The sequence below is a fragment of the Mustela erminea genome, chromosome 5, assembly GCF_009829155.1.
Source record: "Mustela erminea isolate mMusErm1 chromosome 5, mMusErm1.Pri, whole genome shotgun sequence".
Taxonomy (NCBI): domain Eukaryota; kingdom Metazoa; phylum Chordata; class Mammalia; order Carnivora; family Mustelidae; genus Mustela; species Mustela erminea.
Genome location: NC_045618.1, coordinates 56042640 through 56068090, shown reverse-complemented (window position 1 = coordinate 56068090; position 25451 = coordinate 56042640). Strand labels below are relative to the sequence as shown.

The window sequence follows — 25451 nt, the reverse complement described above, 5'->3', positions numbered from 1 at the left end:
ATAGATCATAGCTGCATCTCATTAGCGGCCTCTGGAACATGTAGCAAACCACCTCCCCGTGATCTGAGAGATGAGGATTACAGAGAAATGAGAACTGTGAAAGGAGAGAGAACTGTCTTGGATTCCTGCTTCTGAGCTACACATCTAGGCCTCAGGGATGTTTATTTTCGTTACATTGTGCATATAATGGGAGGGACGTGTTTCACCTTCACTAGGAATGGCCACTGGTTTCTCATCCTAAAGACCCAATGTTCTTCCTAGCGTTCCCTAGCTCAGGATCATGACAATGGCTTTTTTTCTTGCCTCTAACCCCAACTTGGAATTCCTCTTCCTGATTTTCAAGGCATCCAGTAACCTGCGCTAGTTGACCCATCCAACCACATTTTTCATGATCTTCTGCACTGTTCCCTTTGCTCTACTAGAGAGAACTATTCACCCACTCTGCCTAAGCCACTCCTGTTCCTACCACTATCTTTCACTAACATGATAACAGAATATGGAAAGCGGTCTCTCCCTGTCTCCTCTCTACAAAATCCAATGAATTCTTCCAGGCCCACTTCAGTTTCCTCTGAGAATTATAGAGTCTCAAAATTAGAAGGGAGCTTTAAGGTTACCCAATCCAGAACCTAACTTGCAACAGCATCCTATGGCTTGAAGAGGGAACTAAAGCAATCCCAAGGTATGACAATATGGAGGGGAAAAAAAATCAATTTATTTTTATAAAGTGGTGGCCAAAATCCTGAGGTGGAGTCTTCACAGTGACCACTGGATTGGCACAGAGTAAATGTCTAACCTTCCTGAAAGTAGTACACAGATGAGATGGGGCTAGGGGATGCATCTTGAAGGTGGATGGAGGCATGAGGTTGGGAGGTTGTGGCAGCCCCAAGGATTTAGGGACCTGTACTATTGTATTGCTCTCCTGTTAAGGTTCAATGTTGACAAAATGGTGTCTTAAGGAAGAAGGGGCCCCAGGGAAGACCTCTGGGGTAGGCAGCATTTTCTGGCTCTACTTTATAGGAAGTGTTCCTCCTGGGACATGCTCCAGGCAGCTTCAGGAGTTCTGCGCAAAGCATATATGCCTAAATTCATGTTTGGTTATGCACATTCTGAAGTCAGTGACACCTATGGGTCCATCTTTGCCCTTGAGAAGAGACTCTGCATTGTGAGCACCGCCTGGGCTGTCCCCTGAGAAGCCAGAAGATCAACGGGCTTCAACGTTGGCTCCTTGAGAGAGGTCACTTTGCTTAGTGAAAGACTATAAGTAAAAATAGACACCCCACTGTAGCCTCTTGGGCAAATGACTTATTCATGGGTTCTAAATTATTGAGGTCATTGAAGAGAGTGCTATTTTTAATCTTTAGGAGAGGAGAAAATGGGGTGAACTGGGCTTTAGAGAAGACTGTATCTTCATAGGACCAAAGGTGGATGGGTAAACAGTGATTGAAAAGAAGAGGATGGACCCATGCACGCTGTGATGACCGCGTGTCCAGTGGCCGACCCTCAGAAGCCTTGTGTCTGTAGATAGGTCTACCTTGTTCACAGCCACTAAGCATGAGGAAGGGCCCTTTGCAGAGCGGGGTTGGCATTGCAGGCAGGTGCTTCAGCTAGAGTGATGTTAAGAAGAGCTCTCCGGCACATAATACTGTCCCCACCTTTTAACACTTTTCCAGAACTTGAAGGCTTTGTTTTTCCCTTGAAATGCAAATGCTCCCTGGGAGATTTCACACAGTAAAGGTATATGAGTTGGCACCTCAATTTTTTGGTGCATGCTTCTGCAAGAAAATGAATCAACAGTTGAGAGAAAAATGGGATGCAAAACAGCCCTTGGGATGAGGGTAGGGGAGGAGGATTGCATAGATGAAGGGCCTGGGATGTAGAATCATAGACATGAGGACCTTAAAAGAAAGAACAGAAAAATTGACAAAGGCAATCATATATTTGAAGACCAAGTATTTTCCCTGTGCTGTTCCTGGGCTCCATAAGGAATCCTGGATGATTTTCTCTTCTATCCATTTTTCATTCCTTTAGAACAACTTCTTATCTCCAGATTTGATCAATAAGTATTTGTAGACAGTATTTGTATGTTCAGCCTTATGTGTGGATTGCTGTTTTTTTCACTCAATTATTCCTTTAAATAAATAAATAAATATATATATATATATACACATATATATAAAAAATACACATATAATTATTTACATATAAAACATATATAATTTGTGCATAAGATATATATTATGCATAAGACATATATTATTTATTTATATTTATTTATTTTTCTTTTGGGGAGAGATCAGAGAGTGCATGCATAGGCGAGCAGCGGGGAGGTGCAGAAGGAGAGAGAATCTTAAGAAGGCTTCATGCCCAGCACGGACCTGTGCCTGGGCTCAATCCCACCACCCTGAGATCCTGACCTGAGCTGAAATCAAGAGTTGATTGCTTATTGGGTATTATATAAGACTGATGAATCACACACCTATACCCCTGAAACAAATAATATATTCTATGTTAATTAATGTAATTTAAAAAAAAATTTAAGATTTTATTTATTCATTTGACAGAGAGGGATCACAAGTAGGCGGAGAGGCAGGCCGAGAGAGGGGGGAGGCAGCCTCCCCACTGAGCAGAGAGCCCAACTTGGGGCTCGATCCCAGGACCCTGGGATCATGACCTGAGCCAAAGGCAGTGGCTTTAACCACCGAGCCACGCAGGCACTCCTATAATTTAAAATTTTTTAAAGCAACACAATGGGATGCCTAGGTGGCCCAGTTGTTAAGCAGCTCAGGTCATGATCCCAGGGTCCTGGGATAGAGCCCCAAGTCAGGCTCCATGCTCAGCAGAGAGTTAGTGTCCTGTGAATTAGTCTCTTCTCTTCAGGAGCTGAGCTTCTGAAGAGGCTAATTTATCACATACTTTTATACTGGTTGCTTTTCTCTCTCTCAAACTCCTTGTAGAGAAGGAAGCAACTTAACTTTGAGCTGCAAATAAACAAAATCTCCCACTCAAACTAGCTTAAACAAGAAGGACATTTCTTATCTCCTGTACTGAGAGGATTAGCTAAACGGTGAGCTGTAGGCTCTGCAGGTTGGGGTCCCAGCTCCACCTCTCTCTGTGTGTGATGTTCTACCTTCTTTTCTGAGTTGATCTCACCTTCAGGCCAGTAGGAAAATGGCTGTGGCGATTCCTGAACCCTTCAGTAGTGACAATATCCAGAGAGAAAAAATGCCTACAGGGGTGTGGAGACTTCTATAACTTCTCCAGTAGACTTAACCTCACACTTATTGACAGAATTGAATTACATGACATTTCTTCAAATATGTGAGGAAGCAGGATTACCATGACGGGCTGCAAATTGCCCCAGAACTGAGGACAAGGTCATCTTCCTCCAAATCACATGTGGTGAAGAAGGTGAGATATTTGAAGAGAAGGGAGGATGAGCACTGGATAGACAACAAGTCGTGGACTGCGGCTGCCTCGGTCAGGTTTGGAAAGTCAGCTGTTAGATTTGGGAATTTTGAACCTAGTGGTTCAACACAGTCATTACTAAAAAAAAAAAAAAATCAAGTTATATAAGCTTACAAGGAAAGTATATTAAAGCAGAGGTAACAAATACTCAAAAGCCATTACTTCCTAATGATTTTTTACTACATCACATTATTATTTATACTTCTGCTGTTATTTGCAGTTGCAACTGCATGGTGGAAATACTAAGTCATGGAGAGCGACCATGCATTCTCAACCCTGCATTCAGGGACATCACACTGCCCATTTGAAAAAAAGCCATGGTGTGAGTATTTACACCATGGAGAGAGTCAAATGGGTGTGATATATTGCTTTGCTGATTGCCTAGATTTAAGGTGGTGATGGAGAAAATGTTACCCATGCAGATTAAATTTAAAAGTGTTGTCTGGGCGCCTGGCTGGCTTAGTCTGTTAAGTGTCTGCCTTTAGCTCAAGTCATGATCCCAGGGTCCTGGGATTGAGCCCCGCATCGGGCTCCCTGCTCAGCAGAGAACCTGCTTCTCCTTCACCCCTTGCTCTTTCCCCACCCCACCACTGCTCATGTTCTCTCTCTCTCCATCAAATAAATAAATACAATATTTTTTTTTAAAAAGTATGTTATGTCTGTAGCTATTATATTATGAATAGCACAAAATATTGAAGAAATGTTCCTCCAGGTTTCAAAAGCCATTATTTGAACCAGCAAAGTCATTTACATCATTGACAAATATCTTCTTCATTTCACTTTCATATTACTCATTAACATAAATGAGCATATCAACCAACATTCAGATCAGAGTTACATTCATCAACAAAAGTTCAGAAAAAAATAAACAAAAGCATTCTGTGAGAATCAATTGGCTTTATGAAACTTACAATTGTAAAAATTTCCTGAAGAACAGATGAGCAACCACCAGGTATTCTTTTTTTTTTTTTTAAGATTTTATTTATTTATTTGACAGACAGAGATCACAAGTAGGTGGAGAGGCAGGCAGAGAGAGAGAGGAGGAAGCAGGCTCCCTGCTGAGCAGAGAGCCCGATGTAGGGCTCGATCCCAGAACCCTGGGATCATGACCTGAGCTGAAGGCAGAGGCTTTAACCCACTGAGCCACCCAGGCGCCCCTCACCAGGTTTTCTATACCTCTATCCTGTCACTCAGTGGTAGGATGAAAGAAAAGTTTTTGGCCCTTGGAAATTTGTGTTAAATTTTGACTCTCTTCCCAGGCCAGATGTGATTTGGAAATACGCCCACCTTGTGGAAGTTGCTCTCTGGGCTTTATTCCCAAAAGATGGTTTCTCTTCTCAGTAAATGTGATACGTGTTGAAATGGAAAATGAAGGAAACCCAGTCATTATGGTTTCCTCCATAATCTTGTCACTCTTTATTGCTTATTTCAATCATTATTCTCTTTTAGGTTCTCAATATGGTGAAACAAATTTGACATCTCACCTATGGTTATTTATTATTATTATTATTATTATTATTATTATCAACATAAGGGCAATAGCAGTCATTTAATGATCCTCTGCTATGTGTCAGGCAGTAGGCAAAATACTTACCTACATCTTCTCTAATCCCCATAACGACTACCCAGATAGAGATAAGCATTTTTCTTTTTACAAATAAAGACACTGAAACCCAAAGAGATTTAATAACCAAGGTTGTAATGAGAGTCTGTCTGACACCAAAGCTCCCTTTTTTTTTTTCCAGTATACCAGGACTTATTTCTTCCTTCAGTAACTCATTAGGACATAATCCTGTTGGGGAAACATATTGAATGATGACATTTCAAAAGTTGCATGTGGAAAATATTAGGTAATAATCCACATTGGATATTCTTACCTCAAGTCTGACCATCTGCTAACTGGTTTATTAATGGTGTTGATTTGTTTAAGAATGCACTTGTGGTCTCATCACACGTGTACAAAGGTCGAATGGAACCATGGCAGTAAGAGCTCAGAGACACATCCTGAAAGCCTAGCAAAAAATCTGGGCACACTGAGGCACCAAGTCCTCTGTTTCATTCGCTTTATAAACCACTTGGTATTTGGGTCTCGGAAAGTAGGCTGACTTCAATCTCTTAAAATAGACCATACAGAATTTTTTCAGGTTTCATTGTGTAGGTGACATGCCATACAGGTCCAGCAGTTCCAGAAATGAACTGTGCCCTATCTGAAAGGACTGTTGTTTTCCTGGTGGGATCCTAGCCAGAAAAAGGCTGCATCTGGTGTGAAGCCAACCAGGCAAGGAGCAAAAAGCCTTTCGGTGAAGTGATTCTTTACTGTTACAGAACATCTTTATTCTAAATCTCATATGGTTCAATCAGAGGAAATAAAAGGGGCCAAGGCATAAGTATAGAACCATTCCTGGCACCCACAACCAAGTGGCATCATACCTACAGAGAGAAAGTCTATCACTGCCATCCTTTTACTTCTCTGGATTGCTTCTACATATCAGAATCAAAAACAGATGGAGATGCTTTACATCACAACTATGGAGATGCTCATGTCATTCTCGATCAGAATAGGCTTGTCCAAGTTTTTAAGCTCTACCCAGTCCTGAGATAGTAAGTTCAGCCTCACCCAAGAATATTGTCCCTTTATTAGATCATCGACATGAGCTACGAGAGGAGACATGGAATAAATGAAGTATCACTAAAAGGCAACAAAGTCTATGGCAATGCCTTTGAAATGTTTTCCTCCTGCACTTAGTTAAAGAATTATGCAAAACTACATACCCCTGACATATTTTTAAATTTACAAGTTTTACCATATATTTTTATAGTCGCAAAGGATGTAGTTTCTAACATACAGTATGTTGCATATCTGCATTCAAGATTTCTTCAACAAAACCTTCAAGTTACAGATTTAGAGGAGAGTCTGGCTGGTTCAGTTAGTTAAGCATCCAACTCTTGACTTTGGTTCAGGTCACGATCTCAGGGTCTTGAAACTATAGAGCCCCACATTAGGCTCCACACTCAGAGGGGAGTCTGTCTGCTTCTCTCCCCGCTCTTCTCCCTCAAGCCCCTCAACCATCTCTCTCTAAAAAAAAGAAAAAAAAAAAACTTCAGCTAAGTTATTTAATATGCATGCCCCCTTGACAACCTTCTCCTAAGTGTGAGAGAGAGAATGGCAGAGAACAGTGTCTGTCACCTGGGTGACATAAAGCCACTACACACTTCAAAATTTCTCATTCAACCCTTGTTGGCTTTCTTTTGGAGAACTCTCTCTCTGGAGTGATGTGTTCTTGATTTGAGCATTTGTTTTTACTTCCAGAGCAATGGACTTGGTAAGATTAAAGATGGTTCATGTGCCTTTCTCTTCAATGGGAGAGCATCTCATGAAGGTGGAGATAGAAAGGAGAAGCTGTGGCAGCAGAGAAGTTCTAAGACAAAGTATTTAGGGAAGAGTTATAAGGAAGTCAAAAGCATGAACGATCATCCTCTCAAAGCTTTCCGTACCATGTATGGCTTGGAAAACCTTTCTTATCCCCAGTAATAAGCAAACAATTTTTTGAAAATCCACTGTTTAAGCCATATGCATGGAAACAAAGAGGATTTTGTGGTCAGGACTCTGTGTTTATGAGTTTTGGGTCTTTGAGTAGAAATCACTCCCTATTTGCCATAACTTCTGGTGATGGAAAGGTTTCCTCCTTATGTTGAGACATGACACAGAGAGAATTTCCCTTTAAGCTCATGAAGCTGAAGTGACAGAGCCCCCTTGCTTTCATAGTCTTTTCCAAGCTGTTGGAAGGGTATATAACATGAGTTTACAATGCCATATATATTTTTTAAATTCTCAAAGGAAGTACTTTGGTGTTCTGTTACTTAAAGAGCATACCATCCCCCAAAATGTATAAACTTCCCACCCCATTAGGGTTTCTAGACTCAGGAGATAAAATTTCAGGATATTCAGTTACATTTAAATTTCAGATAAACAATTAGTTAGGATTTAACAATTAATTGAAACAATTAATTAATTAGAATATTTCATTATTCTAAATATTGAACGAGACATAGTTATCCTAAAAAAAAAGTTCTTGTTAATCTAAAATTTTGTCTAGCAGCAAATTTATCTACTGCCCTACATTCTTCCAAACTTCAATCCTCCTAGTTTGGACTCTCAATGACAAGGTAAGCTTTGCCATTGCCAAATCAGGTGAAGATATTTTTAGCTTTGTATTTCTAAACTCTCCTCAGACTATAATTTGAGACTTTGAAAGTCAGTCCTGACTGATCTTACGCAACCTTATTTTTTGGCACTTTTTGCTGCAGAAACACAGATCAAAATAATTTCCCAACTCTGTGGGAAAATAAGAAACTGTTTCTTCTCTAGTGAAAGACAAGGAAACTCTGCAATGTCACTGTTGTACTTTATGTTGGGATCTAGCATGGGGCATTTGTGTTTGGAAAGGAAACCCCTTAACTGGCTACAGAGAAGCAACAGGCTGAACAAGGGAAGGGAGAGCTTGGCTCAAGAAGATTTTGGTGCAGGGTTTCTGGGTGGCTCAGTCATTAAGTGTCTGCCTTTGGCGCAGGTCATGGTGCCAGGATCCTGAGACTGAGACCTGAATTGGGCTCCCTGCTTGGCGGGAAGCCTGCCTCTCCCTCTCCCTCTCTCACTTAAAAAAAAAAAAAAAGATTTTGCTGCAATAGAAAGTTTTAGAGCAGCGTTTCTCAAAAATTTGGACCCCGACCTACAGTGAGAAATACATTTTTCATAGTGATCCACAAACACACCTCCATATATATATGATTGAAATAAAAGTTTCATGGAACATTCACCATCAACAGGTATTATGTATAATGAACACTGATATTTTCTACTCTGATTTCTCTCTCCCTCTTTCTCAGAGCTGATTGCACTCAAATGATTTTGCAACCAACTGATGGACCTCGATCTGTGGTTTAGAAACCACTGCATGGAACTGCTTGGGGTTTTCTCCAAAAGAAAAGGAACTTGCCTCACAATGTATATCAATGAGCTGCTTCCTTCCTTGAGAAGATCTTGCCCGGGAAAGCAATGTCTGCTGAACAGTGCACTTAGCAAAGCTGGTTCAGCTTCTGGTGAGAGTTCCTTATCCTGTCCGAAGAGGGAATATACAGTTCCTAGGGAGCACCAGTTCCTCCGATGAACCACCTGCAAGCTAGCGTCTGACAACGAAGAGATGAGACAAGCCCGTGGAGCAGGGGTCCAGAGGAGCAGAGAGGGGATACAGAGCACGAAGAGGGTGGAAGAGGAATGGTGAGTGCCTCTTGGAAAGCCCATGAACACACATCACAGAGACCATGGGACCTGACTTGGAGAAGGTGTACAGACATTCTCAGGGATCCCATCCAACTAGAGGAGAAAGTCCCTTTCAGACAATTTCAGAAATTTAATCCCTGCATGCAGGGGAAAGGGTCAGAGAAAATGTGAAGCTTTTACTGCAAGATGTGTGAAATTGTGAAGATTTCAACTGCTTATTCTTATCCTGAAAAAAGCAAATTCCATCTCTCTCTCTCTCGTATCATTTATGTCAGACCCTTTCCTTTCTCTGAGAGTCACCAATTCTTTCATCTGGTCCCTCCATCTCAGTTAATGACCTTGTCTTACACTTTTTAGAGAAAATGAAAGCTCTCAGAAGGGAATTCCTTCACTTTTTCTCTACTAACCCTATCAGCCTACCAGCACTGTCCTCAGTCTCCCATCCCAAAGAATGTGCTGCATGTCGACATGAGGAATGAAGAGAACCTCTATAACCCTGTGACAAGCCCAGCCTACAAACCTAGATTATATCGCTGGGTTCTACTGAAACAGGAAAACAAGGAAGAGACAGGTAAGTAACACTTAACAAAACAGATCCATCTGGCTGCCAAACGGCTTTATTCTAATTGCATTCTAAATCTCTGACTTGGAGAAGAAAATAACATGGATTATCAGGCTTAGGTAGCATAAAGAGTTTAGCCACTCCTTTGGAAAATTGTCTCTACGTCATGCTGGTTGGCAGAAAGCTATCAACTGCCCATCCTTCCCCGTGTGATCAGTTCCCACCCCACCGATCTTTCCAGCACTCGCATCATTGACTACCTTCTCTCTTCTGCATCTTCCATTCTTCCCTCTCTACCAGATTCTTTCCCAAACATCCAGATATGTCCCAGTATATCCTGTCTTTAAAAATGGGCTTCTGTTTATTCCAAGTACTCCTCCAGGGACCACACTCTCTATCTGTTCTGCTTCACAGAGAAGTTTCTCTAAGGAGTTGCCATCTGCATTGACTCTCTTTTGCTCGTCTGCCTTCAGCACCTACCACTGCACTAAAAATCCTCTTGTTATAAAAGTCACCAGTGAGTTTAGTATTGCTAATGCTAACAGAGACTTTTCATTTCTCACCTTCCTCAATATTTTAGCAGCTTTAGACACAGTTCTCTCTGCCTTCTCCTTGAAAGACTGGGATCTTGACATCCCCGATAACACACCTACTCTCTTGGCTTTCCCTCCTATTTTCCGGCCATCCCTCCTCTAGTCTTTACTGGCTTACCCATCTTGGACTGATCTTTGCCTATTGGTATATCTCCCTCCCATCAAAAAAAGATACTCCCTTAATATTCCCCACTTGGGTAAATGGCAACTCCATTCATTCAATAGCTCGTAGATCAAGTCCTCTCAACTCCACCTCCAATGCATATGGCAAGTCTGTTCACTTTACTCCGTCTCCATTGCTACTACCCCAGGCCAAGCCACCATTATACTTCACCTCTACTCTTGCCATGGTTTCCTTATTGGTCTCCCCATTTCTAATTTCACCCCGTCTCCACCCCACCCACCCAACTATCTCTCATAGAGCAATTACAGTAATATCTCTGAAACATAAATCAAATTATGTCACTCCCTTGTTTGAAAATAAGAAATCATTTCCCTTTGAACTTAAAACAGAATCAAAGCTTCTGAACGTAGTCTACAAGGCCCTGTGGTATCCAAGCCCTGCCCACCTCTCCAGCCTAACCTCCTTCCATTTTCCTACTTCACTCTCTAGTCTTCTGCCACACAGCCCTACTCTTAATTTCTTATATGGTCAAGATCTTTCCCGCTTCAGGTTCTCTATACACACAACACTGCCCCCTCTTCACTGATTGCCACCTTACTTGATCATCCCACCCTACTTGATCATCTGTCCATCAGGTGGTAGTTGAAATAGTAATCCTTTAGAGAATCTTCTCCCAGATCAGCTGCTTAACTGACTGACCACCCAAGCAACCCCAACAGATACTTCAATTTATAACTAAATAATTATCTCTATGTTTTTGTGTTTGGTTGCTTACTGTCTGTTTTGTTCATGTAACTGCAAGTTTCACCAGGCTGGTGCCCAGAACAGTACCTAAAATGTTAGTAAATTGCTCAACAATTTTTAAATGAATGAATGAGGACTATGATGACTGTTTCACATGTCTGCTAAACATTGACAAACTCTCTCTCTTTCAACTCTTTTGACACTTACTTCACACAATACATGTGATGGGGGTCAGACACCTGTTTATTATCATCTACCAGTGGTGTGCTGGAACGGGCTGATACAGGTTTAAGACAACCAGTTCTCGGCTTCACTTCCCATTTTCACATTTAGTGACATTATGTTGGTAGCCATGATGGAAAGACTTATATCACAAAAAAATAAGCAAAAAAAAAAAAAGACTTTCTTTTTCCTTTGAAGAGCCACTTTACCAGCACACCACTGACCTGTCTACACCCAGCCTCATGTTAGTAATTATGGAGCCACCATTAAAAACAAGTCATTGTTACTGTTTGGTAAGAGGTTTCCCTTTGGTAAGTAACTTTCTCTTGAAGTCATGCTCATTCTTCCAATCACATCTCTAACCTGCTGGATGATCTGGCAAGATGCTTTGCTTCCCTTATCTTGGCCCTCAATTTCCTTATCTGTGGAATGAATGGTCCAACTTGATTGTCTGTAAGGTTCTTTATAGCTCAGAAAAATTGCATGGTTCTAAATGGTTAGGCATGTGAACCACATTGCTAAGCGAGTCTAAGAAGAAGTCTAAGAAAACGTCATTGTAATACTTCCTTTCCTATGATTAAAGGACTCCCAGGAATTCTATTCGGGCACAAAAGGGTGAAGTAAAATGACCATTTTGCTACAAAGTTAAGTCCATTTTCTTTTAGCCAAAGAAGGGATTTGGCATCTGAGGCTAGCAGGAGACCTCATGGGTTTTCCCCACGCATACCATTAAGGAAATCCAGTAACCATTTGACAGGGAAATAAGGTCACTATTTTTAAATCAATAGGAAAAGGGCAGAACAACAAGAGAGATGATTTATTCTGTGACCAGAGTGCATAAAATTGACTGGAGAAACTAATCAAATCAGACTTGATAAAACTGATGCTGCCTTATATTCCCTGTGCCTAGAAGCCTTGTCAGAGTTGATCTGCTATACTTCCTGATTTAAAATACAGACTGACTTCTCCACCCCTTCTGAGTGGCAATCCAGCTGCACGCATTTCAGTTCTTGTTTGTTTTTTAATCACTGTTATTAAAAATAATGTGAAACTTGATGAGGCTAAGTAATGGCAAAATGGTGTCTATTGACACCTGACACCTACAGAACCCCCAGGTAGAGCTGGTTCTGGGCTCTCAAGGGCCTCTTTCCACTCTCCCTTTTTTGTGCCCCTCCTCAGCCCCAAAGGCAGGAAGAGCCGCTGCCAGGTTGGCTTGTTCAGCCCACTCATCTCAAGCTCCCCTGAAGCTGCAAGGCGGCAGGAAGCCAGCCTGATGTGCTCTCCCCATTCAGCACAGCCCAGCCGGGGCTCTGCTGTGCTGTGGGTCGCCATGTTGGCATCTGGCTCCAAGAGAGGCAAGGCTGAAGTCTTCCAGGTCTGGAGTTACCAGCCCAAGGGGCTGTGGCCATAGCAGAAAATGAGGCTCAGAGCCGGCCACCCCAGAGGGCAACTAGACATTTGTTTGGGCCAGAACCTTTTGCTCTTCCCAGATGGAGGATGAAGACAGTGAAGATCTGGTGCTCAGAATGGCTGAATCCACCCTCCATTTCATAGATGTCTACACCAAGCGTAGAGAGGGGAGTGGGGCAGGTCAAGGGGCATAAAGACACAGTTTCTGCATTTGAAGAGTACACCATCTAATGTGTGAGATTTTATATGAACAATGAAGCAGAATAAGTGGTAATATAAGCATATGCGCAGGTTGCTATGGAAGCCCAGAGGGGATATCTTAGACCAAAAGAAGCTACCACATGCGCTGTGTTGTGTAGGAGGAGGAAGAGTCGGATGAAGTGGGTTAGAAAGGGAGTTGCAGGCAGAGGGATGTGCACAGAGCATTAACAGTCTGGCGCGGTGGGGAACCCCAGGCAGTTTGGTGTAAGGAGGACGCAGAGTTGGAAAACAGGACTGGAGACTCAGCTAAAGTGGGAGGAAGCAGCCAAGCGAGGGAGGGATTTGAAAGCCTTGGGAAGGCAACTGACCTCTGTTCTGCAGGAGTTTGAGAACCACCGAAGAGTTCTGAGTAAGGAAATTATATAACTGATTTGTATAGATAGATCCCTCTGGTGCAGGGAGAGGATGGGTTAAAAGAGAGTAAGACTAAAGGCAGGCAGATCCATTAGGCTTTATGTGAAGATATCAGTGCTCCAAAGCAGTCATGTTAGAGACAGAAAGGAGGGAGTGAGTCTGAGAAGTATTTAGGAGGTTAAGATCAGAAGAACTAGAAGTACTTGAGGATGGACTAAATACAGGGAGTGGGATGATGAGGGAGAAGGATTTGCCTGGGAAGGCTGCCAGGTTTCTTGCCTGAGTGCAGTGGGTAGAGCTGTATTTTGCAAAATATTTGCCTTGTAACACCAGCTCTACTGGATATGTGATGGTATTGCATCAAAAGTGGCTATATCCTCAGATAAGTTTGTGAAATGTCAACTTAAACAAAACTAAGCCAGAGCTCTCTGCTGCAGGACTTCTCAGAGCCTTTAATATGTTGCAGCCCCTGCTAATAATAATAACTATCACTGTTAAACATTTACAGAAGTTCTACTTATTATGTGTGCTTTGAGCAATTTGGAAAGAACCAAAGTCCCTGAGAAAACTGTTCTGAAACTTGAAAATAATGTGTGAGGAAATACACAAATAATGAACTAATAATGCAGTAATATGGGTCATGAAGCGAGAAGCTCTCAATGCAGGTGATATGAGCCAAAGGCACTGTGGGACATGGGCAGATAAAAAACTAAATCTTTAATACACATTATTTTAGGTCCCCCTAACAACACAATGAGGTATGTATTTCGTACCTATTTTACACGTGGGGAAATCGGGGGTCATAAAGATTAACTAACCAACCAAAAATTCCACACATCTAGCAAGGAGTAGAGTCTCATCCTTAACAATTGCGTCATATCATTTCCATGTGCTAATGGATATGGTGAATCTACAAGGAAGGGAAGGTATAGCCTGTGTGTCTCCCAAACGTAAATGACCACAGAACCCTGCATTTATGGAGCATCACACAGGATGAGTACTCGAGGTGTATTTTGTGGAGAATAATGCTGTTAACTAAGATGAGGAGTGCAGACTGGTAAAAAGAGAATTGTGTTTACACAAATCCTTTCCAGGTAAGGAGATACATAAGAGAAATACAGCTAACGTGTTATAGAAATCCAAAGTGGGCAGAGGTCGCTTCCAATATTGATGTCCAGGGAAAATACTAGTTAAGATGTCATCAGTTGCTGGTAAGAGAAAGCCCCACAAAAACATGGCTAATGAAAGAAATTTACTAAAGCACAGAACAAAACCCACAGATAGGACAATCGCCCTGTTGGTTAACTCAGTGGCTCGACATCAGCATCAAAAATGCAAGATTTTGGGCGCCTGGGTGGCTCAGTGGGTTAAACCACTGCCTTCGGCTCAGGTCGTGATCCCAGGGTCCTGGGATCAAGCCCCGCATCGGGCTCTCTGCTCGGCGGGGAGCCTGCTTCCTCCTCTCTTTCTCTGTCTGCCTCTCTACCTACTTGTGGTGTCTCTCTGTGTCAAATAAATAAATAAATTCTTCAAAAAAAAATGCAAGATTTTTTCTGTTTTTTCTGCTTTGCCATTTTCAATATGTTCCATTGTCCTCGGAGGCCTCAAGGTGGCCGGCGCGGTTCCAGATGTCAGGGGCAGACAGCAGAACTAACGTGACCATTAAGACGGCACGTTGGCCACTCACTGGGCTCTCGGTCAGGAGGGGTGAAGAGGGGAGGTATAAAGTGACGTGACTAAGAAAACATCTCTTTCTACTCTAGGGGGAAAAAAAGTGACACTTCCTGCTAAAAGCATTTTGAACATTTCTTGAGTCCATTGCCACATCGGGATTGAACCAGGCTACGTGAACACAGACACAGAGCACTTACTTGGGTTGAGAAGAATGAGCAGCCCTGAGCAGGCAGGTAGCCGGTGCTCAGTGGAGTGCACCGGGGGGAACCAAACCTCTGGGTCCCAAAAGCCGATTGAGGGAGCACACCACGATGACGGAGAACATCGAAGTAAGGGCCAGCCCAGTGCAAGGCATGTCCTCTGCAGAGAGCATAGGCCAGGAGCACTGCGAGCCCAGACACACATCAGAGATGACCAAAGTTTATTATGAGGGGTGCCTGGGTGGCTCAGCCGGTTAAGAGTCTGCCTTCGGCTCAAGTCCTAATCCCAGAGTCTTGGGACTGAGCCCCACATCGGGCTCCCCATTCACTGGGGAGTCTGCTTCTCCCTCTCCCACTCCCTGTGCTCATGTTTGCTCGCTCTCTCATTCTCAAATAAATGAATAAAATTTTAAAAAAGAAGGAAAGGAAGTTTATTATCAATTCCCTTGTGGGTTGTGTGATAGACTGTCACAGGCCTCAGCTGGACGTGCGCTGAGAGAATGCATTCAACCAGTTCTCAAAACCCCTAGGTTTTCATCATTCAGAAAGAAATTCCAGGCTGGAGAAATATTTTCACCTGACTTTTGATACTCTGAAAACATTACATAAAAACTTCCTCGACACTCGAAGTTTCTCTTTTTGCAGCATTTGAACAGTACTCTTCTTCCTCTCTCTAAGTTTGCTACCATCTTTCTTCTTCCTTTTTCTTGCATTTTTAAGGACATTTCATTTCCTTCTTCCTTGCCCTTCTCATTTCTTTTCTCATTACTTTGACTTATAACTTTGTATCTGCTTTCGTTTTGTTTTGCCCCCTTTTTTTTTTTTCATCAGTGTTTTTCAGTGAATTCTCACCCAGCCAGGGATGTCTATGTTGGTCTGTAAATCCTTTGGCTCTACTCTCTTCCTTGAGAGATTTTATATACCACAAGTTCACTTGTTCCATCTCTTGAATACCCTTATTTCTTTTCCTAGCCTAGTAGAAAGGTGCTGATTTCTGACACTCTCTAAACTGTCTTACATACAAATCAGATCTTGCGCCAGTTCGCCTAGCTCACTCCCCTTTTAATGTAAAGTACAAAAGGCCAAACCACAATAAATAAGTAACCTTTCATGTTGTTGACATTCTGACTAAATATTTGCTTCTATGGATCACTTCATTAGGCTATGGTTATGGTTCTCTTCTAAAACACCTTCCTGATTGCAGTAGAACGGTTCCCAAACTTTAAGTACTCGAAACCACTCTTCTTTCAGATTTCTTTGTGGGTTGTTCACAGAGATGTCTCTTCCTAATTCTCATTGAAATCCCACATTCACAGAGGTGGAGAAAGAACAGATTTATTAATGTGTGTATGTCCTCAGCTTCCCCATACCCTACTCCCCTCTCCTGCTAGAACCAGGTAAAGAGGAACACACAAGCTTTCTTTAACTAAGATGGAGAATATCTAGAGATGGCAGCCTCTGGTAAAAGCTGGAGAAAGAGAGGAGGCCGTAGCAAGAAGCTAAGTGATTCATAGAAGAAAGAGGTGGGTGAGAAGAAGACAACAGTTAAAGAAAAAGCCAGTCGGGAGAGAGAATTAATTATTTGGTGTGCAAGCAGTTCCAGAATACCTTCTCTCAGTTGGGGAGGAATAGCTTCCAAGAAGCTTCTATGAGGAAATTGCCAGTAGGGTAAGCACAGAGGAACAAGAGAAAGTCAATAGTCAGGTGACACTTAGGCCAAATCTCCAAACCAGGTCTTCATACCTAACCTAACTGCAGTTTCAACTTTCCTCAGAAAGTAGTCTTAGCTGGTCAGGAATTTTCCAGTCAGCACCAGTGAGGTAATGTGTCATGGGGCTCTTTCTGTCCCCTAAGGGAAGATGAGGTAATAGGCATAATAAGGCCCTCTGCTCTACTTCTGAGGGAAAGTGACCTTGCCTGGAAGAGTCCTTTCTTTCCTTTTGTTAATAACGTCCTGGTCCTAGCACTCTAACTATAAAAGCCTTCCATTTTGTATAGCTCTCCCAAATTCCCCTCTGCTTTCTAGATGAGATGCTGCCCCATTCATGAATCACTTAACAAAGCCAATTTGATCTTCGAATGTGCTTGTTGAATTTTTGTCCTTTAATAGGTTTCTTCATCAGCCTCATTTAAAAGTAAAACACAATGGAGATCACATCGAAGCTGAAGCATATGCCCTGCACTGTCCCCCCCTCCCCAGATCCTCAATTTGAATGAATTTCTGAGACTTACATTCATTATTTTTAATAATGAACCTTGTCCTAAGTATGTAACATCCCTTCGGGTATTTGCTAATGGTGATATAAAGTGATCACGGCTATCTCAGTATTAAAGACATTTCTTTCATCTTTATCTCATCCCCTTGATGTGTTTGATGTAAAATGAGTGGAATATATTGATGCAGGAGAACATGTATATGACTTATAAAGAAAATATAAATATATTTTGAGGGGCAGTGCCCCCAAATTTCGATTGATGGGATGGGTCTGTTACCAGGTGAATTGAAGATCCCCCCAGGCCCTGGATCCTTGTCTCAACCTCTCCCAAAGGTGTCCTTGAAAGTTCCTGGCCTTGTCTCAAGACAGAATTCAAGGACAGGTACACAACAGAGCAGATGATTGACACAAGTGGGAAAGTTTATTAGAGCAAAATGTATACTCGAGAGATATGAGACCAGGCAAGATAGAGAGAGAGCTGTATGTCTTGGAGGCTGGGTTTCTACCTTTTATCGACAGTTGTCAACTAAAGGGCAGAATATTCATTACTTGCAGTGGGAAATAGGGTTTCCCACTTTTTCTTCCTAATTTGGTCGGGGGTTTTCTGTCATGGCATCCGCCACACTGGGCCTGTATAGTTTTGAATAAGGAAAGGGTTAAGGTATAGACAGGGAGAGGTGGGGGGGGGTCCCTGGTTGGGCTCTGAAACTACTTCTGTAGGGCAGAAACTCAAAGACAGAAAGAACAAAAGATAAGGAGGCAGACCACCTGGCCTTGGATGATTGGGGGTATTTTTCTTTGAAGGCTACAGTGTATCAAAGAAAATAGACAGACCTCAAGGAATTAAGTTATTAGGGGGTTATCAATAGTCCATGCTCAAACCAAGATGGCATGAGAAACTCAAGGCGCAAGTTTCCTAGTCCATTCCTAATAAAAGCTGCCACTAGAAGCCCTCAGTGCCAACCCATTTGGGACCCTTCTCACTCCAGAGAGCTTCTGGTCTCCTTTCCACTCTCACCTTCACTTAACAAACTTTCACTTCACCCTTTCGTGCCCATGAGATTCATTCTTCAATTCCGTGAGACAAGAGCCCTATAATCCTGTAACGGTTTGATCTAGCTTCTTGTGGTGTGCTGCCAGGACAGACTTCTGACTTTGCCAATAGGTGGCCATGACTTTGTTGCTTGGCCTCCAGCTATCCTGTTGGAACACAACTAACTGCCTATTCTAAGGTATCACTTAGTATACCCTCATTAGGCAGCCAGCTTGGTGGCAGCCTTGACTCTCAGAGGAGTACTGATCATCTTCCGGTTGCTTCTCAGTCTCCAGGAATGGCTGAGTTGAGAAATGGGCTGATGATAATAACCCATAGGCATTGGATGGGCAGTGCTTTCTCTCTAGTGAGTCTTTGAAGGAAGAGCTTCAGTCTGAGATGCAGATTTTTCCTGCCCTGGGAGGCTGGTGTCAACAGGGGCAGAGAAAGAAACTCTCACTGTGATTCCTTCTGCTCTAGTTGGCACTGAGTGTTGTGGACGCTAACTGGGACAGAACATGGTGCTCCCTAGCCCCGTCTTCTGGTTTGAAATCTCCACATGCCTGAAAACCAGAAACTTGTTTTTCTGGCTTGTGCTTGGTTTCTAAATAAAGCAACAGATGTTTTGTTTTTGCCTCTTTCTTTTCTGTCCATGTCTCCTAATGTGGGTGATATTAACCAAGTGTGACAGGTTTCAGGTTTTTATTTATTGCAGTGGAAAATGGTTTTCATGTCTTTGCAGAGTTCTGGGACTCTGCGCCTGTCTTTCCACTGCCTCAACTCAAACTTCTGGAGGTTGAGATTACAAGATACTTGAAAGTTCTAGAGGTTGGGAGCTTCATCCAAGGGAGAGAAGACAGCATGAGGACTCTGATGGAACTTGCTCAGCATTTTCACTTAAGGTGAGATACATAATGGCTTAGCTGGAAATGTGGGGCTCATTACAAAATTCTTAACCATCATCATTTAAAGGCCTCTTATTTGACAACATTGACACTGCTAGCAAGATTGAAGACTTTCTTAAACTGAGGACTCAAAATGATGCTTGACTTAAACATTTTATTTTAGGTCATATGATATATATATATTCATTGACCAATCATTCAATGTAGAGTCAATGCCTTTTACTTTGAAGAGCATCTGCTGACTATAGTTCTATATTACCTTTCTTAAATAAATCATACTTATAATGCATTTTATTTCCTTTATAATCATTTTTTCCCTCAAGTGGAAAAATAATTTTAAAACACTTGCAAAGCTATCTAAGTATATCTTACTCTAGATTTTTATAAATTCCGCCCATCCACTATCATTACACATGCCTGATCTTTAAAATCTGTTTCTCCTGCACCTAAATTTATAAGATTTTTAAAATAAAAATACATTTTATTGGATTATTACAAAGCAATCAACTACACTTTTATAAGATCAACATCCCTTTCTTTTTTAAATTCCTTTTTAAAAACAATGATGTATAACTGACATACAATAAACTGCACAAATTTCAATTGTAAAATGTAGTAAGTTTTAATATAGGTATACAACTGGGAAACCAATACCACAATCAAGATAATATCGATCATCTGAAAGGTTTCTTTGTGCCCCTTTGTAATTTCTCCACTCTTCCTCCCACACTATTACCCTCTACCCTTTCCCAGAGACCACTAATCTGCTTTCTATCACTATAGATTAGTTTGAATTTCCTAGAGTTCTATATGAATCGAACCATACAGTACATACTTTTTTTTTGACAGGTTTCTTTCATTTGGCACAATTTTTTTTGAAATCTATAATGTATCAATAGTTAATTTCTTTTTATTGCTTAGTATTTCATTATATGAATATACCACAATTTATTTATCCATTCATCTGATGAATATTTGGGTTGTCTTTTAGTTTATTCAAGATGTTATATCAAAATACTGCAGTTTGGGCAACTTCTAAACACAGAAATGTATATCTCACAGTTCTGGAAGCTGGAAAGTTCAAGTTACAAGCACCAACATGGTTGCATCCTGGTGAGGTCCCACTTTGTGGTTCATAACCAGCACCTTCTTGATGTGTCCTCAGATGGTGGAAGGGGCAAGAGATGTCAGCAGACAGTTTCCTTTGGGGGGTTATTACAAATAAAGCTGCTATGAGCATTCATGTTCAAGTATTTGACAAAGATCTGCTTTAATTTCTCTTGGATAAATATCTAGGAATAGAATGATTGAGTCATGCTCTAAAAATATATTCAACTTCAAAAAAAATTACAAGTGTTTTCCAAGGTGGATGTACCATTTTACACTTCCATCAGCACTGTATGAGGGCTCTGTTTCTTCTATATCTCACCAATACTTGGTATGGTTACTCTTTCTAATTTGGGCTATCCTAATAGGTGTGTAGTGTTTCCAGAGTGGCTGCACCATTGTACATTCCCATCTGCAATGTATGACTGATACATTTCCTCTGCATCCTTACCAGTAGTTGGTGATACCACTATATATTTTATTAATTTCAGCCATTTTGGTAAGTGTGTACAGATGCTCATTGTGGTTTTAATTTGCATTTCCATGTTAGCTAATAATGTTGAACATATTTTTGCATTTTTATGTATCAACTTCAATGAAATGTCTATTCATATCTTTAGCCCATTTTCTCTTTTTTTTCTCTTTAATATTCTATTTATTTATTTGAAATAGAGAGTGAAAGTGAGAGCCAGGAGACAGAGAGAGAGGGAGAAGCAGTCTCCCTACTGAGCAGAGAGCCCACCATGGGACTTGATTCCAGGACTCTGGGATCATGACCTGAGCTGAAGGCAGACGCTTAACTAACTGAGCCATTCAGGTGCCCCTCTTTTGCCCATTTTCTAATTGCAATATTTGATTTTTTTCACTATTGAATTAAAAAGTTCTTTATATAGACTAGATACTAGTCCTGTGTTAGGTAAATGGATTATATATCTGTCTGTAGCTTGTCTCTCTGTCTTCTTCATATAGACTTCCCAAGAGCAAAAGTTTCTCATTTTGATGAGGTCCAGTTTATCAAATTTCCCTTTCATGGATTGTGTTTTTGGTGTCAGGCCTAATAACTCTCTGCCTAGCCCTAGATCTTGAATATTTTCTCCTATTATTTATCCTACAAATGTTTGGTATTTTCACATTTGACCTTTAAGTCTATGACCCATTTTGAATTAACTTTACATACGGGCTGAGGTTGAGGTTGAACTTTATTCATCAGCCCTCCAGGTGCTTCCTGTGCTCTTATACAGAATCATTTAGAATTCCTCTAGTAGGAGATAGTCTTCCAGGCCTCTTCCTCTAGGCCTGTGTGCATGTTTCCCCCTCCTTCCTTCTCCCCAGCTGGGTCCCTCTCCATTAAGACTCTATTCACTCTACCTGCACTTAGGACCCTACTCCTCTTGCTACCTCAAGAACTTTGCTAATTTTAGCTGTCGCCATCTCTCTTCCTTTTTAACTTTCTTCTCTTTTTTCCTGGACCATTACCGTGACTGTATAAACATGCTTTTATATTATGCTTTAAAATGATAATAATCATCTTTCCTTGACTTCATATCTCCTTCTCGCCATCTGTCTTATTTCACTGTATTTTATCATAGTCAACCTTTCTGAAAAGAATTATCTCTGCCCTCACTGCTCTAAGCATGATCTATGGATTGGCAGACTAGTACATTGGCATCAATGGGGACTCCAGTTGTTAGAAATGCAGAATCATAGGCCCCCATCCAGGCCTATTGGAAATTTATATGCACTTCAAAGTTTGAGAGGCATTCGATCTATATTAGGGGTTCTCAAACTTGGCACATTGGAATCGATGGAGGAAATTTAGAAAACACTAATGCCTGGGACCAATGAACAAAGATTCTGATTTAGTTGATATTGGGTGCTGCCTCAAGCATTGGGATTTCTAAAGACTTCCTGGGTGTTTTCAAATTGAGCCAGGTTTGGGAACCATGAATCTCAGTCACATACCTCCTTACTTTCCATTAGGCTTTTAATACATTATAATCACACTTTTGCTTCCATCATCAACAGAGATGTCTCTTGTTGAGCTTACCGACTGTGGTGGTTAATTTTATGTGTCACCTTGGCTTGGCAACATTACCCAGATATTTGCTCAAACATTATTCTAGATATTTCATCCATCACTTCCTCTGTGAATCCTTCCCTGATAGCTCCCTCCTGGTCCACGTTAGGGGCATGTCCCATGTGTTTTCATGGTACTTTGTTTTTAGAAGCAGCTTAGTACCTATTATACTGTATTATAGTTTGATGTTTACTTGTTTGTCCATCCTGAGAGACTACATATTCCATAAGAGCAGAAAAAGGGACTTTTAAAATATCTTTATTCCTGGTGTTTAGCATAATGCCTGGCACCGAATACATGTTCTATAAGTATTTGTTGAAAGTTTAATGAATGAGGGGTGCCTGGGTGGCTCAGTCGGTTAAGCATCTGTCTGCCTTTGGTTCAGGTCATGATCCCAGGGTCCTGGCACTGAGCCCCACATTGGGTTCCCTGCTCAGTGGGGAGTCTGCTTCTCCCTCTCCCTCTGTCCCTATCCCCTGCTCATGCTCTCTTTCTCTCTCTCTCTTATAAAATAAATAAATAAATATTTTAAAAAACACATACATATTTGCAGTAGACAGCCAGTAACTTTGAGAAAAAAGAGTGTCTGAGAACTGAAAATGTCCTTTAGGAATGCTGACAACATCTCAGAACTCTTCAACCCAAATTAAAGATGAAAAAGTGAGGTTGATGCTAAGTGGAAGTAACTTCTCTACTTCGGGTCCCCAGTGTTTAATTCATATGTTCTCTGGGGCGGCTTTTCGTTCTGATCTGTCTAATTGCTTCCCCACAGAACATGCTGGGTCAGCAACGAACTCAACCAGCAGCTGCAGTAGAGCCCTCCACCCTCTGGTCACACAGTGGGGGTGTACCTGTGGTTCAGTGGGGGTGTACCTGGGGTTCACAAGCAGATTCTACAAGCTCTCTGCCCCAGGCAAGGACTGAGAACTTCAATAAGCATCTTATGGCATTAAGCACATAAGGTTTAGTCCCACTAAGTGGGAGAATTCTGCTCTTCCTGGCCAGGTAGGAAGGCTGAGTTTCTTTTAGTCCTCATATATTATACATGATAATATGAAAGAAATTCATTTTTTTCTGGTAAAAGAGGCCTTTATGCCTATATAAGTGGATCATAATTTAACTTTTAGTAGAAAATACAAATTCAGCCTGTTTTCATTATGTGCGTTTGGATCTGTGTTAAGTGAAAGAAGCCATGGGGAAAGGTGAGCCCCATTCTACCCCTCGCACTTAGCAGGACTTCTACCTTGCGAATGAGGAAAAGCGCCCTCTTTCAGGAAGACAAATTGTAAAGAGGCGCACCCACTGGCTGTGCCGGTGAGACACAGGCAGCCCTCAGATCAGTGAGAGAACAGTAAGTGGCCCTTCCCGTGGGCTGCCAGGGCTTGTGGCCAGGCCCCAAGAGCAGAGATAGAACTCAACTCCTTCCTTCTTACCTACCAGAGGAAGCCAAACCATACACTTTCTCCCTCTGTGCAAAACAGTCTATTTCTTAGAACCCAACCTTCTGAGGTTAAGAATAGGAGACGGACCTGGGTGGCTCAGTCAGTTAAGCGTCCAACTCTTGGTTTGGCTCGGGGCATGATCTCGGGGTTGTGCCCAAACTGGGAAACTGCTGAAACACCCAGGGAACTTCCACCAAGATACCCCTGGGTTTTCAGATGCTCCTAAAGGTCAGCCAGGCTGAGCAGCCATTAAGTCAACCAACACAGGGAAGGGAAGAAAACAGAATTGGAGCTGGGGAGGGTGATAGGGAGCTCCCCTAAAAGGGCAGTGGGAGCTTGTTGATGGCAGGCTCTGAGAACATTGCCCTCTCTGTGCACTCCCTCTACACATCTCAGGTCTGTGTGTCACCTAACTCTGAGGCCACAGCAGCATCTGCGCTACTTCAGGTCGACAAACTTCAGGACGGCCCCATCCTGTCAGCTGTCACTTTGGATTCACCGTAGGTCATCAGAGTAATTGTCTGTGCAGAAAGGCGGCAGACTGCTCAGGACCTAGCCCCTTGTCAGGTTCCATTTTCTAACCTCTCCTATTTAAATACAGCTTCTAAGCCGAATCACTATTTCCCCCCATCTCCCACCCCCACCCACCATCTCTGTCCTCACCCTTTGAAGATCCTCCTTTCAAAATTGCATGACCTATTCCAGGTCATGACCTGGTCATTCCAGGTCATTCCAGATTGCTTGACGTATCCCCAGATTTCTTTGCTGAATAGTTTTGTTTGGAACTCAAAGCACATTTCCCAGATAAATAATGCTTGACAGATATGGAGATCACCCATAAAGTTCTTTTTTTCTTTTTAAGATTTTATTTATTTATTTGACAGGGAGAAAGAGTGTGTGTGAACACAGCAGGGGGAGGGGCAGAGGAAGAGGGAGAGGCAGGCTTCCCTCTGAGGAAGATCCCAGGATCCTAGGATCATGACCTGAGTCAAAGGCAGATGCTTAACCAACAGAGCCACCCACGCGTCCCTAACTTCCCAATAAAATTCTATTTAATATATGATTAAATTAATTCATAACATTTTACTCTCTTCAGTTGCTCCTTTAAATGATGGGTAAACCCAGGCCCATTGGAAGTGAGTTGCCAGTGAAGTGACTTGCCCTACCCAAGACTCTCGAGGAGGATGGAGTGAGGGCAGGGAGTGCTTGCTGGCTGTGTGGCAGACACAAAACATGGCTCCAAAGGACTGGAGCTCAGGCAGTGGCAAACAGATTGGATACAGCTCTAAAAGGCATCAAGGGAAAAGGACAGGGTGGCCACGTGGTCTCAATAACCAGCCAAAGCACTACTTGCCTGGTGTGGGGACAATCCCTCTTTCACCCCCATGTCTCCTCTCCCCCATATTTATTAGAACAGATCATTATGTAAGCTAGCTTATACTTAGGCAGAGTTCCCATTGTGTCCAGCACTGTATACATATACTCACAATGCCAGGAAGTCAGTACCCCTACTTCACAGATGAAGAAAGTAAGACATACGGAGGATCAATAAATAACCCAAGACCATAGCTGATGGCACCAAAATTCTTAACCACGACACGGTACTACCCTTTTGTGTGCAGGTGATCTGGATGAATCTGCCACTAAACAGCTCTCCTTGAAGATCGGGAGAGCTGCTGGCAAAATGCAGTGCCAATGTCGTTTTAAAAAAAAGGGTGGGGACAGAAACACTTTTCAATGATCCAGTAGAAGGCATTCTTCTAAGCCTGGAAATCTGGGGT

The 25451-nt window shown here is 42.1% G+C and overlaps 1 long non-coding RNA gene across 1 annotated transcript in view; it reads right to left on the bottom strand.

The window, feature by feature from the left end:
• Positions 1-701: 701 nt before the first annotated feature.
• Positions 702-25451, bottom strand: part of LOC116590859 — a 71410-nt gene continuing 46660 nt past the window's right edge. Inside the window, exons 3-4 of the long non-coding RNA XR_004285763.1 lie at positions 5060-5257; positions 702-2128 (exon numbers count right to left, since the gene is read on the bottom strand). This is a non-coding gene — a long non-coding RNA (uncharacterized LOC116590859). The remainder of the gene's footprint in view (positions 2129-5059; positions 5258-25451) is intronic.